This window comes from Ambystoma mexicanum, chromosome 4q, assembly GCF_040938575.1.
Source record: "Ambystoma mexicanum isolate Mex_15411 chromosome 4q, UKY_AmexF1_1, whole genome shotgun sequence".
Taxonomy (NCBI): Eukaryota; Metazoa; Chordata; class Amphibia; order Caudata; family Ambystomatidae; genus Ambystoma; species Ambystoma mexicanum.
Window position 1 is genome coordinate 995,619,102 of NC_090928.1, and position 15,871 is coordinate 995,634,972.

Consider the following 15,871-nt stretch of genomic DNA (forward strand, 5'->3'; position numbering starts at 1 on the left):
GTTAACGTTTAGTGCAAACTTGAGTTTTAAGTAGATGGAAAGGTACCCTGGTGTAAATGTTAACACTGGTGTGCTTGTGAAAGGCCTAGGCCCTTTTAATCTAAGAAAATCAAAATGATTTTTGCACGCGCATCTTCCTATGTTGTTCGATAGCCATCCACTGGTAGCTTGCTAGAGCATACCTTGCCCTAAATGGTTGTCCCAATAGACGAAGCTAGGATATATCTTTCCAAGCCGGCCACTCTGAATGCCACAACGGAGCACTGTACATGTCAGTCAGAGTAAAATATGAGGCAATGAGGGGGAGTTACAATGTTTGGTTTGGGTGTTCCGGCAATGGTGGTGCGATGTGATGTGGGAATGCAAGGAGCCTTTGTGACACCTAGTTATTATCAGAAATGTAAGGTCTTCAGCTCTTCCTGAACTGCAAGAGCTTTGTTACAGCCCATATTACCACCAGAATGGTATTCCGATAGGCAGGGGTGTTGTAAGTCAAAGACTGTTTTCTGTTTTTCCTTGCATGACAGTTTTGCTCAAGCTTAGCATTGACCTTGCTCCGCGAGGAGCATGACCCACCTGATCAACAGATTTGCAGATAGGTAGGAAGGTTTGCGAGCAGTGGTTGCATTATAGGAAACACAGGCAGTCTTAAAGAGTATTCAACCCGGCATAAGAATGAGACTCCACTGCAGCTTCCAGAGGAGGGGAAAATGTGGTCATATTTCTTGTTTACCGTTATGAGTTGTGTCTAAGTAGGGCAAGGTGCATCACCAGAACGCCATTGGGGATAACATGTGCCCCTTTGGGCTGAGAGACTGCCAGACCCTGGACTGCGGTAGTGACATCCTCAGGTGGAAGGAAGGATTTAATCTTTTGGAAGAAGGTAGCTGGTACCACATGGTTTGGCCTTTTTGTTGCCAGAATGAAAGAGTGCTATCTGCAGTGAATCAGAGTGATTTGGCAGTCAGCCCCATTGAGGTGTGAAGCTGTCAATGTGCATGCGTTTAGCCACCCTTTAATGTTGTCTTGCTTGGCCGGGTAAACGAGTAGGACGAATTCCAGCTTTGTGGGATTAAGCTTTCGGCATGTGCAGCCTGGATGGAGGCAAAGCAATTCCGGAGGCCTAAAATGTCCTGGGTGCCAATGACTAAGGAATAATTGGGTTATCAACTGCATGTTGGTAGAGAGATGTCAGGTCATTGAGAAACGATTTCAACAGCTTCATATATAGATTAATTCCCAGGGAGAGTATTGAGAAGTGTGGGACTAGACAGGTGATTGGGAGAAGGTCTGACTTTACGATGCCAATCTGGATATCTTGGTGGTTGTCTGAGAGTTAATACTCTAACCAGTTTAGAACTGTGCCTAAGAAGCCAATTCTGTTCATGAGTAGTCTGTCTGTGTGAGGTGGTTGAACGTGGCAGAGGTCAAAAGGGACCAGAAGCCATACGTCTCCTTTGTCCACTATTTGAGAAGCATCATCTAGGACCTGAATGGTTGCTGTTACAGTGGTACATTTTTGTCTGAACCAAGATTGGTAATTAGTGGAGTTGGCTGTGTTTGTTAACCAGATCATGGAGTTTGTTGGCAAAATCATTAAGAAGGCAGTTGCCAATGGATGGGAGGCTAATCATTGGTCAACAGTTTGCAAGAACTGGGTCAATACTTTTTTGTATTAGGACAGATTAATCATGTTTTTAGGGTGATTGAGAAGATGTCTAGAACAAGTGAGGCATTTACTATTTAGAGAAAGCAGTGAGGTCAGACCCTTGATCTGCTGTAGGATGGCAGTGGGGAGGGTGTCATCTTTTATATATGGTTGGTTTAGGTGATCTAAGCATGTCAGAAGGATCTTTGGGGTGAGGGCAGTTAAGGCTGTCCAATTATGTCTTAAGCACCATCACCACAACATCAAACAGGGATAATATGCATATTGGGTATCATTTTTGTAGCATATTTTCAAACAGCATTTATGGCCACACAACAAAAGACAACATCATTTACATCAAACACAAAGTATAATACAAAATAAAACACAGTAGCTACCAAACATCACATCATGGCAACACATTTAAATGGGCGAGGAGGCACAGCAATTTCTTCCATGCATTGCTAGAGTGCTGCCCACTATTACCTTCTCCCCTTAACATGTACAAATGCATTCTAACCCATTCATGAAGCCGTCGTCAGCAGGGACCAGAGACATTACCATAACGGGTCAAGGGAATAAAGATACATTGTCCAATGACAGAGGCAACCAGACATTTGACCACTAATTATTCACAGAGGAGGAGATAGGAGGGCCCAGGGTCTCTGTTTTCCAACACTTTGCGAGAGATAACCCAGATTCAACTAAATGTTTGATAATGCGTATACCCAATTTACAGTACAGTGAGAAGGTGTGATCCGATCACAGATCAGTCCGATCAGCGCTAAGAAAATATACTTCCACCCATCCCACACTCATTTCACATCATTGTACTCGCACACTCATTTGTGAAAACATGTGTTGCAATTTACAAAATGTGCAACTTCAGGGTTAGCCATAGGCCACTGCATTAATCCCACCACATCAACTAACCTAACCTAGCATCTGGTTTTGATGCAAATTCCTTTGAGAGTCCAACATGCATTTTTTCATTCAGCAGCCTGCGCTTGAAAGATCAAGCAGAAATTAATGGGTCAATCCCAAAGCCAGATAAGAGTCTGCGAAGTAAGCCAATAAGTATTTTCCAACGCCTTTTAAAAAAAAAAATGTTTTAGTGCTTAGATTAAGAAAAAGTGCATATTTTTGATACAACCCAATTGAAGTGTGCTCCACCTGAAATGTTGTGGGGATTTATGTATGCAGTGGCACACACGCAACACTCCTTATGCCTATCAAACGCTTCAATATTTAATATTCAAAATACAATTTCAAAACAAATTGCAATGATTTTGGCATACCACATGCATTTTATAATTCAATTTTTGCAAAAGAAAATAGTACACCTCTAAGACTATACAAAGCAAGACACATAACATACAAGGGCATGGTTAAGCTAGTTTAGTTTCAATTGAGATCAACCTTTGCTTTCTATTACTAAGAAAAGCATGGGATGCCATTTTCCATACTGGATAAGGGGAAGACAGACTGATGGCTATGGGTGTTATGATATGATATGGCATTTATAACGCACCTATACACAAGTGTTTCAAGGCGTGACCTTTGGCAAACAAAGACAAGGGAAGGGAAAGGAAAGGCAAGGAACCATCTATCACATCAATATATCTATACCCAGCTCCACTGCCAGTCTAGTTACCAAACATCCTAATAAAGTACTCTCATATCACTCAAGCAGAATCTACAGTAGGGCTGATTCCTTCTCTTAAGACGCAAACAGCAGTAAGTCTTCATTCCTTCTTCACCCAGATCGGCTTCCCATTTTGCCGTTAGTGGAGAGAGATCTTCCTCCCACTGTTTCATGATACTTTTGTATTGCTCTGACAACTAATGGTTTGAATGACCCACCTTGCATAGCTTCTTCTCTAAGGTTCCCCCATGTCTTTCTCTGAACAACATCTTGATAATTCTAAGAACCATGTGCTCTCACCAGGAGTTAAGCCATATGTCCCTTCTCAATGTAATGAACGTTATCATTTCTGTTCCTTCTAACAGTTTGCCCATTGTTCTAGAGGTATTTTCCACCAACAACAGAATGCGTTGCACACTTTGACTCAGTTTTACACATGGGCTTACCAGAACTGCAGATTCCCAATGCCAATGGGTCCTCTCTACTTTCTTTAGCCACGGAAAATCATATCCTTTTATATTATTCAATGTTGGACAGCAGAGACAGAAATATATGTACAATACCTCCTGCTCCATGCATTTCTGCGTTAAACCCAATCATCAAGAGGCAACTACAATATAGACTACGGCATAGATATCTTGATTACAAATGCTGCACAATTGAGCATTCAAATCAACAATCCAAAGTCTTCAGTTGCATGTCACTCCAAGAATGATAAACAAGCCATTTTCAGATTTAAATGTGAAAGTCTTTGTTACTTATCTGTAACTGTATTTGTCCAGCATTGGTACGGTTTATAGAGTCACATGCTTGAATATTTCGTCGTCAGATTGGAAATCCTCCATAATTCAAAATAATTATATATACACATTTTTTCCCTTAATGAAAAAAACAATTCAAATTGAATAGAATACCAAGCAGTTAAGCATGTCATGTAACTGTCCACATAAAGCACCTGAAAATGCATGCATGCTAGATAACAATAGAAGGGAACGAGGGGGGAAACATAGGCTGCTCCTACCTTACGCAAACATAAGGTCGAGGACTGCCTGTCCGAAGACGGATTCCCTTCCAACGTCTTCTGATAAGCAGTAATGCTTGGCAAATGTATGGGGTGTGCTCCAGGTGGCCACTCTACACATTTCTTATCGCCACTCCCATCTGAAACACTGTTGTTGCTGCACTCCCTCTGGTGGAGTGTGCAGTAGGTGGGCTGGGAAGTGGATCGCCTCTGGATTGGTGGCAGTGAGGGATTGCAGTTCCTCACCCAACGTGATAGACCTTGATTTGATATGCAGTGTCCTTTAGTGCAGCCTTAGAACGCCACAAAAAGCCTGGAAGAGGTACGAAAATCCTTAGTTCGCTGGATATCGAATTTGAGAACCAGTGACAGATCCAAGGAGTGAAGTGTGCGTTCCGCTGCTGTTTAGTGCTTGCTGAAAAAGGTAGGAAGTACTATGCGCTCCGATAACCTCATCTCAGAAACCACTTTCGGAAGAAATTTGTGGTGTGGTTCGAGAATCACTTAGTCATTCTGGAAAATTGAGAATGGCAGCTCAGTTGAGAGGGCCTGCAGCTCACCAATTGTTCTAGTCGATGTTATTACTACCAAAAATGAAACTTTCCAGGATGAGAATCGTACGTCACATCTATGGATGGGTTCATATGGTGCTGACATAAGTGCTTATAGGACAGTATTCGAGCTCCAAGAGGGCACCGGCTTGGGTGATGGAGGAAAAGTGCGTAATAATCCTTTGAGAAACATCTTGACCGCTGGGTCAGTGATAAGTGAAGACTGATGCGTGCCTGTGGTAAAAGGCTGGAATGGCAGAGAGATGTACTTTAATTGAGGACTGCGATAACCTGCTCTTGATCAGGCGTAAAAGGTGGGTTAACACTTGGTCCACTGATATAGTAAGAGGCTTCAGTTGTGAAGTTTGACACAATGTGATAAAGCATGTCCATTTCTTGGTTTAAGTCAGATAGGTGGATTCCGATGACCTCCCGGCACTCTGCGGACAGTGTCGGATTTACCAGCGTTCGCTGTCCAGGAATCAAACTTTGAGCGACAGACTCACAGGATTGTGATGGAGAATCTTGCCTTCCTGTTGAGTTAACAGGTGCTGGTTTGGTCTGAGACGAATGGGCGTCTCTTGAGACAGCTGTAGGAGCAGTAGGGTACCAAACCTGACAAGCCCAGGCTTTAAGAATCATTTTGCACGGTTGTTTTTTCATCCTTCGCAGAACTCGGGCTAATAAGGGTGTCGGAGGAAACCCGTAGAGAAACCGCCGTCGGATTCAGAGAGAAGGCCTCCCAAGCGACTGTTTCTACGGGTACCTGGAGGGTACCTGTGAGGGCACTTGGCGTTGTTGTTTCTTGCAAAGAAATATATCTGGGGTCAGCCCCATAGGCGGAAGATTCGATTTAGTTCTCTGTTGTCTATCTACCATTCATGGAATGATGAATAGTCTCTGCTTAGTTTGTCCATTATGACATTGTCTTTTCCTGACAGATGTTCAGCCCTGACTTGAACTTTGTGTTTGATGGCCCAACTCCATAGCCGCTGTGCTTCTGCCAAGAGAATCGCCTATTTTGAGCCTCCCTGTTTGTTGTTGTAATGCATGGAGGTGGTAGTGCCCATTTGAACTGTGACTACCTGGCCGCCCTCCAGTACCGGCTGGAATGATTTTAGCGCCCAGTGGATAGCACTGAGGTCTAAAACATTGATGTGGAGACTAGAGTCATCTGGCGATCATGCACCCCAACCTGAGAGGGATGTGTCCGTTCTGAGGAGCAATGTTGAGGTAGGCGCTTGAAACAGCAAGCCATGAGTTCAATGTTATTGGTTGTTACACCATTGCAGCACCCTGTGGAATGATGGTGTGAGGAGAACAGCATCTTCCCATGAGCCATAGGCCTATGTCCATTGGTGGTCCAGTGCCTCCTGAATTGGCCTCATTTGAACCCTGGAGGGATTTTAATTGACATACCGTGGTGGAGACATTGTTGAGAAACCATGAGACCATGCCCTGCATCGCGTAATTCTCTCAGATGACGGTCATCTGCAAGTGTCCAGCTCCGCCCTGAGGAACAGCAAGGTTTGGGCATGTACAGGGTTGGACTTGGTCTCGTTGAAGGAGAAGCCTAGGGTTTCTATGATTGTTTTCGTCTTTGTGACTGCCACTGTTGTGAGCCTCTGGGAGTTCGCCATTATTAGCCAGCCGTCTAAACATGGAAACACCTTTACTCCTGCTCGCCTGAGGTGTGCTGCTACTGGCACTTTGAGGGCAAAAGGAAGCATGCGAAACTAAAAATATACTTGACCCACGGAGAACCTGAGAGATCTTCTGTGCGCCGGGGGACTGGAACATGGAAATATGCATTTTTCAGGTCTAGGGTCACCAGGAAGTCATTTCTCTTTAGAAGAGACGTCATTTTGAACTTTATATGTCTGATGAATTTGTTTAAGGCCCTTAGGTCTAATATTGGGCGCCACTGTCTGTTTTTTTTTTTATGAGAACGAACCGAAAAAATAACCATTTTCTTCTGGGTTTGTGGGACCAGTTCCATGGCCGCCTTTTGCAGAAGCTTGTCCACTTCTATTTTTAGATACATCAGCAGAAGAACCCTTCGATGTTGCGGAGCTAGAGAAGGTGGATGGCCCAGAAATTCAATTGTGTGTCCTGTTTGCACCACCTGTAACATCACCCGTCGGATGTTATTTTTTGCCAATGGTGCAAGTGTTGGCTTCTTCACCCTCCCTCCAGGGTGAGATGCGGCAGGCATTGATATCTTGTGTCCATTGTTCTTAGACTTTGCCCTTGATTGGCCCAACCACCTCCTGCCTCGTTATGTGTGTTATCTGGTACTTGACTGCTGGTACCTGTTACCCGCTTGGTACAAGGTGGGGGAGGCGTGTTGGGTGTTGAAGGATCTGTTATACCCTCTGTACTTACCAGTGCAGCAACAATAGGCACGAAAAGGACAGCAGTCCTTGTCATCTCTGAGCGAGCTTATATCACTCGCTGTTTCTGTATGAGATTTTATTCCTTTGCGGTGATCATCTGGGCTTCTATTTCTGACCTGAAGTTTGTTGCCTTCATACAGGTCTGCCTCCTGAGTACTGTACCGTGGGCAATCTGTCTAAACCTGCATTCAGCCACGTCTACCGCTGTGTCGATCATATGATCGGATGCGGCTTCACCATCTGCCACAATGGCCTTTCCTTTCTCTTGGAATTCCTGTGGCAGATGTTTTGCCAGTTTCGACATTCTTAGCCAGTGCTCCCAGTCGAACCGTGCTGTCATTAGCAGTGCGTTAGCAGCTCTTATGTGGAGCAAAGCTGCTGATGACACGTTTCGGCCCATGGTTTCAAGCTTCTGACCTTATTTGTTAGGAGGGGCTGTCAAAGGTGATGACTGGTTAGATATTATTTCGCCGCTGCAACCGTAAACATAGAGTCCGGCTTCAGGTGTCCGCCATAGACAAAAATGCACCGTATCCATAGCCTTATATTTATTCTCTGGACAAGAAACCAGAGCAGGCGGGGGTAGATATTATTTTCTCCCCTGCGTCCCATATGGTGTCGGGAATAGGAATAGATATCACTGATCGTCTGCGTTTGTCCCTATGTTCATAGAGCACAGATTTATTTTCCTCGCAGGAAACTTGAATCTGGAACAGCTCTGCAGCCTTAGCTATTACAGTGTGGAATGTCATGACATCATCCAGCAGCAAAGTACCCCCTGGTGAGTTACGTTTTCATTGCTCCTCAATAATGTAGGTGTGTCATTTATCAGTACCTTGATCGAGTGTATCCAATCCCCTTCCTCTGGGCTCATCATCCTGTGTATCCAGATTGGAAAAGTCCATAATGGGTCATCCATGGGTCTGGTTCATACGGATCATCTTGCCAGTCCCATATTGAGACTCTGGACGGGGCCGTAGTTTCTCAGGGACTTGGAGGCAGTGATAGCCATGGCGATACCCCTCTTGGTTGCCATCTGTTCCAGGAGCCTGCCAGTAGTACAAGGGAAAATTTCCGCTTTTGAGGCTTACCTAGCGATGAAGACCTATCTCAAGGTGCTGGTTTGTCTTGAGGTGCCCGAGATCTGCCCCAATGTGGAGAGGTACGACGAGTTGTGCCGTGACATGGGACTGTACGCCTGCTGCCGCCAGCGATCTACTCCTAGGTTTCCATTCCTATCTTCTTGGCAGTGGTGAGACACTGCCTCGTCTTGGGGTTGATGGCCCAGTGAGTAAAGCTCTCTGCCGACTTTGGAATTCCTCAATGATCCTCTGCATGGGTTGCATGAGTGCATGGTCAAAGGGATCTGACGTCTCCTCCATGGTGGGTTGCCAAGGTGGGCTTTGTCACTTAGGTGTGTGCAAGGACGGTGCAAACCCTTCCTCAGTATCTGTAAACACTTCCTGAAGGATATTAGCTGGGAGTTACGTAATTTCCCTGATTGAGGATAGGTTCCCGGCTGTTCCTAGGCTGCCTGAAATTGTTTTGTCCTGTCTACCTGCCATGGGCGGAAAAGGTCGTCCGTCGTCGACCGTGGACCATCTGGTGCAGACTTTCTTTATTCCAGACAGTGATTTCCCCGTAGATGAGATGTTAGTGGACGATCTTACTGTACTGGTTTTTGTGGACGGAACCTACGATGATGGAACCTCTGCCGATGGAACCTCTGCAGACGGTGTTCTGTACAACTTTGTGGACAGAGTTTCATTGTGGATGAAGATTCTTGAGCTTTCTACGAGGTCTATAAGAACAAAGCTTTGCTCGTGGATGACATTTTAACCATCACTGTGGACGATCAACCCTCCGTGAACGATATTGCCGTTGACGGCCCACTTTGTCTTGGTGACACATCTGCTCGTGGTGGGCACAGAGGAGAAACTCGTTGACGGAGGACCAGTCGACAACCACTCCAATGACTAGGGTTGAAGGAGAGGTTCCTTAACTTTTCAGATGACTTTTTCTTCAGGATGATGGCTCTTGACTCTCAGAGCCATTAAAAGGCATGAGTGCACGCTTGTCACTCTTCTTCTTGGCCTTAGAGGGTGGTGAGCCTCCCCTTTCTACTGAAGACGCTCTTCTCTTAGAAGCTAGCTTCTCATCACTCTTGTGAGAACATGAAGGAGCTGTCTTGGATGATTCCTCAACTGATGATTGTCGTTTTCTTTCCAGATGAAGCAGGAGCCTCCTGTGGCTGTCCTGCAACGTTTTCTAAGAGAAAGATTTGCAGATTTGGCAGGTTTGAATATCATGAGGGTATAAGCAGTATATGCAGTACTCATGTGGGTCCGTCACAAAGATGACCACCTTTTTGTACCTACTGCAATCTTTGATCAGGGATGTATTCCCTTTAGTAGATTCTTCCAGGACTGCCTCTGCCATGAGGTGCCTTGAGGAAACGTTCACTCAATGCTTTTACAGGCCAAAAAGAGTTTCCTGACCCCAGAAAATTCTCAGAGGGTAAACCAAACCCTTACTGACTGAAATAGTCCACAACCGGGTTCACGTGAAGTAGATTTCTACCAAAAACAGATGAAAGCTCAGAGCTGAAGAGGATTCCACTTTCTAAAGGACTGCAGTGAAAAATCTGAAGATGGCTGCCTGGGGTGCAGCTTAAGCCCTGCCACTTCATTGGTTGGGGTCACATAGGACCAAGGTGAGGTGTAGGGACTACACAAGTGAGTGCCTTTTCAGGCATAATAGGCATTTTGTATTGCTTTTTTCCTTAAGGGAAAAATGTATATAATTGTTTCAAATTACTGAGGATTCCCAGTCTGACAACGGGAGAATATCTAAGCATGCAAATCTATGAAAGATCCAATGTTGGAGAAATGATCCAACTATCTTGTAGAAGAGCATCAAGTAAAAGCTGACTCGGAGAGAAGCACATTGGATAAATCACCTCACAGTATTAGAGCATGAGGTGATGAATAAGGACATGCATTTCTGTTGTCTTATTTAAATAATTAGTTTTGGGGTCACTGTAATGTTAATGTTAAAGATCATTTGTACTGTGCACTATCACCACTGGAGTTGTTGCCTTGGTGCTTTGGCAGATCTGAAAGGTTAAGAGTGTTGGGGGTGGGGTAGGTTAGTCAGGTATAGTGGGAATAGGTATAGCGAGAGTTAGATGTCCTGTTGACAGATTCAGTTCGGTTTGCATCGTTCGCTGAGCTTTGGTGCGATTTACGGTTTTGTGGGCATGAGGTTGTGAGAGCCTTCACTCACCCCCAGGCTGGAGATGGCTATGGTTGTGGGTTTTGGTCAAAGGTTGTAAAGGGTGTGCCTACTGTTATCTCCCCGGGTTTCTTGTGAGGGATCCCCACCCACCGAGGACTGAGTGCACTAAGGCCCCCCGGGGTGTCAGTTATTGGTTAAAGCCTCTTCCTCCTCCATCTGCAGCTGTGGTTCCTGTTCTAGGGTAATGGCTAGAGTGGGGTGTTGTAGGGAGTGGTTCTTTCTTGGGCTCTCTCCCTGGTTTGTTCCTTCCATGTATGCCTGTTAAGGGGTGTGCTCTGTTTCCAGTGCAGTCTGTTTTTTTCTAGTCGTTCCATTCCAGTTTTGAGGGGAAGAGCCAAGTTATAGGTAGTTTTCTGTACTTTAAGTGATCCTGTGTTTTGCGTATATCTTTTGGGAGGCAGGTCCAAGTTTTTGCTGGGAGAATGACGACCCCTCAAGTTTTCTTTTTTGTATGGTTTTGGTTCTAGGCGAATGTCGTTGCTTGATCCGAGTGGTCTTGTCAGTTGGTAAATGGTTATTTTCTTTTGTAAGAGTTCTGCTCCTTGGCCATGGATTGCTCTGTGCGTTATGCACATTGGTTTGAACCTTAATTGTTGTTTGATAGGTAGCCAATGTAGCATTTTTAGCACTGGGGTGATGTGGTCCTTCGCAGTAGTCTGGCCGCTGCATTTTGCATATGTTGCAGTTTCTTTAGTAGTCATTCCGGCATTCCAAGGTATAGGCTGTTGGCATAGTCTATTCTGGATATGAGAGAGGTGATGGAGTGTTTTATGGGCGAAGGAGAGGAACAGTAGGATCCTTTTTACTGTGTGCAGGAGGGAGAAACATTTCTTATTTATTGTGTTTACTTGTGGCTCTAGTGTTAGTTTGTTGTCCATCAGGACTTGTTTTTACTCTTGTTGACGGCTTCAGTGCAGTTCCTAGTTTTGTGGACCGTGGGAAGTAGTGATTGTTTTTGTGGTTTTGGGTATTTCTGTTTTGCCTGGGTTGAGTTTGAGGCTGTTTGTCTTCATCCATCCATAGAGTACTTGTAGACAGTCTTCCAGCGTTCTGTTTTCTTCTTGTGTGTCTTCTATTTTGTGGATGATTTGTGCGTCGTCTGCGTAGCTGTAGCATGTAAATCTGTGTCTTTTAATGAGCTTGATTAGTAGAGTCAGGTATCTATTGAAGAGCAGTGGGGATAGGGACAATCCTTGTGGTTCTCCACAGTTGGCGACTCTTGGGGTACATTTAAGAGGTTTAATCCAGACAGTTTCCGTTCTATCTGATAGGAATGATTTAATCCAGAGTAGGGCTAGATCAGTGATTCCTATTTCTTCTAGTCCCTTGATGAGGATGTCATGGTTGACTGTGTCAAACCCTGCAGAGATGTCCAGAAGTATCAAAGCCGAGCTCGTGCCGGAGTACGCATTTGTTTTTAGATTATCCCAGATTGAGAGGAATGCCGTCTCAATTCCTCTCTTAAACCTAAAGCCGATTTGTGCCTGGTCCAGCAGTTGGGGTTATGTGTTCCTGTGTTAGTCCATGGACGTAGGTTTACAGTAGGTTTTCTAGGTAGGGGATGTTTGAGATAGGTCTGTAGTTAGAGAGGTCTTCCACGTTGCCTACTGTGTCCTTGAGGAGTGGTTTGACGTATGCCGATTTGAATGATCGCGGTAATTTCCCTTTTGCGAGTGATAGATTAAAGAGATTTCTGTAACGTTCCAAAGGTGTGTCCTGTGTGAGGATTGATTTGTATATGTCTGGAGGGCAGTGGTCCATGGGGGATCCATCCTGCTTTGTTGCTATTTCTTACCAGCTTGATGAATGTCTCTACTAGTGTTTGGGGGTAGCTTTGGAGTTTGTTCTGCCGATCCTCGGTTGGGGGAGTGGGTTGTGTATTTTGGTTGACTGATCTGCTTTATATGATTTGGTGGATGACACTAATTTTGTTTTTTAAATAGTCTGCAAGGTTGTTGCATAATTTCAGTGAGGGTACCGTAATGTTGTTTCAGCCAAGTGGTTTCCTGATTTTGTTTATGATGTTGAACAGTTCTTTTTGGGTGTTGTAGTATTTATGTTTGGCTTTTTGAATTTCCTTTTTGTATGATCGGATTTGTCGTTGAAATTGTGATTTGTTTTGTTGCCTGGTCGGATTTTTTCTTCATTCTAGTTCCAGCTTTTAGTTTTTTCTTTTCATGGCACTGAGGAGGGGAGTGAACCATTTTGCCATTGCTCTCTTGCGGGATGGTGTGAAAGGTTTTTCCTTGGAGATGCTGTTGATTGTTTCAGTGATACATTTATGAAGCAGTTCTGTCTATCCATCTATGTCAGCTTTGTCCAGGTTTGTGGTTGATGGTTTTGTGAGTTCAAGTTGTTATATTAAGTTACTACCTTTGATGGTCTTCCAGTTTCTTTTCATGACAGTCAGGAGTTTATTGGGTGGTTGGCTGCTTTCCTAGGTAGCATGATCATAAATGGAATGATGAGGTGGTCGCTCCCGAGTATCTGTATTGGTGGTGCCGTGGTGATGAGGTTTTTGTTGGCGAAGAATGCTTTGCGTGTGTGTCCCTGCTGTGTGTGTTGCTCCTTTAACCAACTGATGTAATTTCAATGTCTTCAATTGCTTGACTAGCGATTTTTGCGAGTTTGCCTTTTCTTCTTCAAACTAGATGTTGAAGTCCCTGATGGATTATCAGGGGTTCATGTTCAATGGCTAGGTTGGTGATGGCTTCTGTGAAGGTGTCCACGAATGTTGCATCGAATGTCGGTGATTTGTAAACCAGAAAAAATGTGATGTTTGAGGGGTTCACTGTCAAGTGAAGGATTAGGGATTTGCAGTTTTTGAGGTCTAGTGGTTAGTCTGTTTTTATTTTCAGATGTTCCTTGTATGCTATTGCAATTCCTCCTCCTCTTTTTTCTTTCCCGTTTACCTGTGAGCACTTGAAGTTGTTGGGGAGGCAGCTGTGTAGTTTGAGTTTGTAGTTGTTGTCTAGCCATGCTTCTGTGGCGAATAGGGTGTCAATACCACTGTCACACAGTAGGTCGTAGATCTCTGAGGCATGTTTGGACATTGATCTTGCATTATTAGCTTGCAGTGGATAATTCGGTGTGGTTTATTTAATTTTTTTGTATCAGCTTTGTATCGTGGTTGTTAAATTGGTCTGCCTGCATGTTGCTCTCAGGATGTGAGGGTGTTCAGTGTGATCGGTTTCTTTGTTGAATCGGTCTGCTGGATTAATTATCGGGTTGCTAATTTTTTACACTTCCTCTTCTATATTTTGTTGTAGTTGGTGGAGGTGCCCTAGCGTTTTTGTGATATATGGAGTGAGGGCCACGGTTGAGGGGATTTATTTTGTATTATGTGCACAATTAGTAATGAATAGATCTTTCATGTGTGTTTCTATTGTAGATATTTACCACCTTGAAGATGGGGTTTAACCTGAAATGCATAAAGGATGTGCTATTGTGCATATATTTCTGCCTCCACTATTCAGGATTCATAATATTTAAGCATTGTAAACATATTTCAAATATATGGTACGACCTGCCGTAACAGTCTCAATGAGTAGAAAATTGCCTGCACTTTGGCGCCTACTTGGCCCTCGTATTGAGATTATATTCTTGCTGAATGCAGCCCAAGTTTTTAATCTTGGAGGAGAACCCCAGCTCTGTGCCCAAGAGGTTTGGGACTGGCAGTTATTTAGTGGTTGTGAGTAGATGCTTGGGTCCTAACAGTATAAGCTCTGTTTTGGATGCATTCAGGTGAAGTTCATTAAGAGACATCCACTCACTAACCTCCTCCATGCATCAGTTGACCCTAATAAAAGTTTCCTCAAAATGTCCAACTTTGATGAAGCTCTGGGTATTATCAGCATATGAATGATAGTTCAAACCGTGACATCGCAGAATCTCCATCAAAGGTTGTAAATGCCTATTAAAAAGTAATGGTGACAATGAGTACCTCCGCGGGACTCTGCATTCCATAAGAATGGGATCTGAGATGTAGGCCCCCAGTTGGACCAGTTGTTCTCGATCGGCCAGGAACGATTGAAACCACTTAATGGCATGCTTGAAAAATCTCGTCACCAATCTCAGCCGACCGAGCAAGATATGGTGGTTGACCATATCGAAAGCTGCAGACAGGCCCAACATCACTAGCAGTGGTAATTTCCTCTGATCCGCAGATTTTAAAAGGTCATCAGAACCGCCAATAGGGCTGTCTCCATTACAAACTTGGGTCGAGAACCTGACTGAAAGGGGTCCAGTAATAACTTTTTCCACACAATCCAGGTAACCACTTTCTCCAGAATTTTCCCAGGCCACGGAAGTCCTGAAATTGGGCGGTAGTTCTGGAGAATAATGGAATCTACGTTTTCTTTTGTTATAATGGTGTCAGGACAGTATCTAGCCTTTGAGGTACTGTGCCCTGAATCAAAGATTTGTTGATAAAATCAGTTAAAAAAGGTGTGATTTCCTGAGCCATACGCTTTGCTGCACAGGCAGGCAAGGGAAATAGAGTCATTAGTGAGTTTGAAAACTTTAATTAGAGAATACACATAATTCTCGGATACCAAATGAAAATCAAAGAGGACGGTTGAATCCATCGTCCCCATCTGCACTGATTGTAGTAGGGATTTATCAATCACCTGTCTTAAGGAGTTCAGTGCCACATTCTTAACTTTGGCTTCAACGTCTAGCAATTCTTTCCTTAAAGAACTAGTTAAAAATATTAGCTTGTGGCAACGATGATTCAATAGTTGAAACCTTACAGATGGGCTGACAGAACTTCGATACAATAGGAAACAGTTCTCTTGATTTATTTCTCGTTGTTGCTATTTCCTTGTTTAGGAAATCTCTCTTGGCCTTAAAGATGTCTTCTTATAATTACTCAGAAATTCATTGTTCCTGAAATTCAGTACATATTTTGGCATATTGGTACCTGTCCATTTTAGCCTGTTTTAAAAGTATATTGTTATAGAGTTGCTACAATCTCACTGGCTCTCAAGTTTCCAAATTTAGGAAGCAAAATCTGACTGGTCCTGTGGCAAATATCAGGATTATGTAGCATGGGTGTTACAGAAGATGAAAAGAAGACATCATTTGTCTAACGCATTGGTTCAATCCCTGGTATGACAAAGTCACATATTTCAAGCTGACTGATGGGGCTTGAGGAGCCATGTGCCATCACCTGCCATGCAATGTAGGTACCAAAAGTGGGAATCCCTGGGATTCCCAGGTTCTCAAGCCCATCATCAGCCACAGACATAAATGGTGATTGTTAAGTCTAGGGAGTCCTGGGGACCCACTAGAGCACAGCATGGATAGGCAGGG

The 15,871-nt window shown here is 44.0% G+C and overlaps 1 protein-coding gene across 1 annotated transcript in view; it reads right to left on the reverse strand.

Moving 5' to 3' along the window:
• The window catches only part of PTPN14 (protein tyrosine phosphatase non-receptor type 14), a 1,387,330-nt gene that overhangs the window by 174,342 nt on the left and 1,197,117 nt on the right, over positions 1-15,871 (reverse strand). The window lies entirely within an intron of this gene.